Consider the following 4,716-nt stretch of genomic DNA (forward strand, 5'->3'; position numbering starts at 1 on the left):
GCATCTAACTTCAGCTCAGGTCATGCTGGGATTGAACCCCACATTGGGTTCCCTGCTCAGTGCATTGGGCTCCCTGCTCAGCAGGAAGCTTGCTTCTCTCCTTCTGCCTACTGCTCCCCCTGCTTGTGTGCGCTGTCAAATAAATAAATAAAATGTTAAAACAAAACAAAAACTTCTCAATAAGGTGGGAAAACATCTGGGCAGTTTGGGAATCTCTGTGATGTGAAAGGCATGAGTAGTATATTCAAAATGTAAAAAGTGCCATATAGTTTTTATAAAGCCTATAGTATTATTTTTTAGAGTAATACTCCTCAAACTCAAATGTGCCCCCAAATCACCAGGAGGCTTGTTAAAAATGCAGATTCTGATTCTCTGTGTGTGTTTGGAGGGGGGTGGTTTGTGCTGAGATTCTGCATTTCTAACAAGTGCCTAGGGGATGCACAGACCATACTTTGAGTAGGAAGCTTGTAGGTAACATTGTGTAATTTTATGTTTATATTTCCATTTATAGTTAAGAACACACACCCCCCAACCTCCTGGTATAGCTTTTTATAATACCAACTACAGAAAGTAAAACTGACAAGCTGTTGACAGAGGAGTCATGGGCACCGGTAAGGCAGAGAACAGAATGCCTGGAGAAAGAGTCTGTGGATGATGGGGTGTGGGAGACACACTTGGTAATGGCATTTCATGGCACATACATAGAATTATGTCCCTCTGGGGTGTGTCTGAAGCCTAGCATTAAGATGTTTTATCTAACATTTGATGAAGTTGCTGAGGTATACAACCCAAGAGGGATGGGAGTGGGTGGGGTAGGGAGGTCATGATACAATTTGTTTACTCACTTCTCTCTTGATGGACATGAGATGTTTCCATTGGCTTCTTCCTATGACTTATTTCTGTAATGTCTGAATTTTGTACCATCTGTTACTTTTGTGGTCAGGGAAAAATAAATAAGAACCAGAGCTCTGGGGCAGTGGGGTGGGTGGAACCAAAGGATGAGTTTCCCTCAATTTTAAAGAGCCCTTGCAACTCATTGTGAAAAAGTGATAAACACTCCAAAACAAAGATGTTAATCATAGCAAACATTTATGCAGCGTTTACTATGTTCCAGGAACATAGGGTTTTTGCATATATTAATTAATCTTCACAACTACCCTATAAGGTCATAGCATTACTATCCCTTCTTATAGATGAGGAAAAGAGACACAGAGAGGTTTAGTAACTTGGCCAAAGTCACAAGCTTTGGGATTTGAACCCAGAGCTCTCAACTACTACTACCCTGCTTCCCAAGAAGTAAGGAAATGAGGTAAGATACCGATCTCACTCAACATATTGCAGTTCAGTGATTCTAAGCACATTTTCACATTCAAACATCTCTGGAATCAGGACGCATCTCACAATCAATGGTTTCTTAGATTCAGTGAAATAGAGTAAGAGAAATGCAAATTAAAACCACCTATCAGATTGGCAAAGAACAAAACACTTGATAACACAGTGCATTGGCAAGAGTGTGAGGAAACTGGCACTCTCAAAAGTGGTGAGTTTACACTTGATCTTAGCCAAAAGGCTGAGGAGTGATGAAAGTGGTGAGTTTAGATGGGTAATTGGAAGGCAATTTGGTGTAAGCTATCCAAATGGAACACAGACATCCTGGGCCCAACAATTCGGTTTCTATGATCTGACCCCTCAGGTCTCCTGGTCCTCATGGGTGAAGACTTAGGTTCTCCTGTGCACACAAATAGCAGTTCATATTATCCAAGACTGAACACAACTTCAATGTCCAACAAAAGACTAGTTAAAACACGAAAGTCCATTCCGAACTTGTAGTTGGAATGCTACACCACTGTCAAAAAGAGGAAGGAAGCATTGATATAATACTGTCTCCAAAATACACTAGGTGAAAAGGGCAAGTGCAGAACTGTATATGGAATATTCTACCTATGGTGGGAAAGCAGGTGCAGGAATGCCTTGCCGCCTGTTGGAGGGACTTGCAGGGGTCTTGTTGCAATAATGGCCTCTGAGAAGGGAAACTGAGGGCTTGGAGGAACTCCAGTGGGAACAGTTTAGTCTTCACTCTAGACCAGGAGTTGGAAAAGTTTTTGTTTGTTTGTTTTGTAAAGAGCCAGATAGTATTTTATGCTTTGAGGACCATTTGGCTCTCAACTTTGCCACTGTATTAGACAATATGCAAATGAACAAGGGTGGCTGTGTGCCAGTAAAATTTTACCACCACACTGAAATTTGAACTTTATGTTTTTGGAGATACTTTTTCTCCTCCCCACAACCACTTACAAAAAATGCTCATGGGGCCATAGAATAACAGCTGGGCCAGATTTGGCTCACTAGTGGCAGTCAGCTGACCCCTGCTCTAGATCATTTTTGTATTTATTCTTATTCTTTACATTATGAATGGATTACCTATTAAAAAATGTTTGGGGCGCTTGGGTGGCTCAGTCAGTTAAGCGTCCAGCTTGATTTCTGTTCAGGTCAGGATCTCGGGATCATGAGATCAAGCCCCATGTCTCTCAAGTAAATGAAAAAATAAAATCCTAAGAAAAAATATTTAAAGGATAGCTTGAAATTTTTAGGTTTTTCAAAAGGGGGTGAATCATGTGAGACCCTGGGGGCAGGTGCCCCACCCAGACCACCTTTAGGAAGACTCCAGCACAGAGGAGGATGCGTGATATTCCCAGACAAACTGGAAATACATGTTTGCCCTGCACTGCTACCTGCCCCACTCTACCACCAGATAGCAGCACGACTCCACTGAAAAGCGGGCCATCCCTGCACCAGCTGGGAAGCTGAGGGCAGAAGTCAGCCCGTACACCTGTTTTATTTTGCTTACCATATGCTTAAAAAATGGAGCCAGCATTAACAAAGAAAAAAAGTCTGGAATTCTAGTTCCTCTATAATCAATCAGCTGATGTGAGCCGCAGCTGCCCTCTGGGCCTGATGTCCCCAGGGCATCTGGGTCCGCAGTGTCAGCTGCTTTTTCTCATCCTGAGTGTAGTAAGGGACACATTTCTCACTTGCCACCTGCCTCCTTACCTCCATCCCTCCACTGGGGCTATCAGCAGGTGTTAAAGCATAAAGGCTTTGGGTCAGATCAGGGCTTAGATTCCAGCTATGTGACAGCTATCAGCTATGTGACCCTGGGCCTGTTCCATGACCCAGCTCCTTGTCCTTGTGTGCAAATGGGGCTGCATGTACTCACCTCTCAGATTCAATGCATGGAGCTCTGTGCAGTTTGGCATGAGTAAGCGTTCAGTGGATATGAGCATTTTCCCCTGCCCAGCCCTCCTAGGCACTTTTTTTGCAATACCTCCATCTCACAAATGACCCCAACACTCCCAGACACAAAGCATAACTCCTGGTTCTGAAAGTGTTTTTCCAGCCCCCGGGATTTAGGAGCAGTGAGACAAGTTCTGCGTGTGAGGTATGGCTCTGTCTTAGTAGCCATGATATCTTGGGAAAGTCAGTTCATCTCTCTGGACTCAGACTGGGTTCTTTCTTTCTTTCTTTTTTTTTTTTTTTTTTTGCTTGTTTGGGGGTAATTAATACAGGTTGGGAGGCCTGGAAAAAAAAATCTCGCCACCAGGGCCAATGAGCAGGAACCCAACCTCTGTAGCTCCAAGGCTGCTTATCTGATCCTTCTGAAGTTTGGCTGTCTGTCCCATCTGTTGTAGACTTCTTTGACAACACCTTACTTTTTCTTTTTGGGAACAAACCATCTCTCCTTCCTCTCAGTCCTGTGGCTTGGGAAGTATCATTCCCACCCCTAAAACTCCAGGTTGGTGTGTTTCAAACCCGGCCAGCCAGAGCCATTCACCACCACGAGACCCAATTTGTCCCAGTGAGAAGCCTGCCTTGGGCATTTGCTGCAACCACAGGCAGGGGAAACTTTTTCCACTGAGATTGCAGAGCTTGTCCAATGTCAGGTCTCAACTCAGGGAAAAGCGGAACTAGACTGACCAGGGTCTGGTGAATCATGTGAACCCCTGGGTCCTGCCAAATCTTAAGTCACAGCCACCTCCTCTCAACTCTTCAGTTATAGGAGTTAAATCATTCTGGCTATTTTTACTTAAGCTATCATTTTCTGTCACTTACGAATTGAACTCTAATTCCCCTTTTGTGGTCCCCTCGGACAGTTACAAATCTAGTGGTGGGCAAACTTTAAGGAAAATTAAGTCATGGGTCACATTTTTACAAAAGCTTTATCTGTGACCACTCTAAAGAGTATTTTATCATTTCTCTGTCCCCCCCTTTTTGCTAGTATTGCAGAAACTATCTAGCCCAGACTAGATATTGATTGTAATGTCTGTATGTTCACTACTGAATCTCATGGGAAATTCAGCACATGGGAGGTGCCCTAGAATTTCTTGTTCAATGAATAAATGAACAACATACTCATTTGTCTAAAATGTCCAGTGTCTCCCAACTTCCTCAGCCTGTAACAAGCCTCTAATTTTCCAACCATATCATCCACTTTCCCCTGTTCTTCAGTTCAGCCCCACTGTCTTTTAACCTCAGACTTGTTCCTGCCTCAGGGCCTTTGCATTTACTGTCCAGTCTGCTGGTCTCTTCCCCACAGCTGGCTCCATCTCCTCCCACGGGTCTCAGGTCAAATGTCCCTTCTCAGAGAGACCCTCCCTGACCACCCTGCTTTTCCAATGTGATTATTTTTTACCTTCTTTACAAATCACCATCTGAATG

This window comes from Canis aureus, chromosome 26 (assembly GCF_053574225.1).
Source record: "Canis aureus isolate CA01 chromosome 26, VMU_Caureus_v.1.0, whole genome shotgun sequence".
In the NCBI taxonomy this organism is placed as follows: Eukaryota; Metazoa; Chordata; class Mammalia; order Carnivora; family Canidae; genus Canis; species Canis aureus.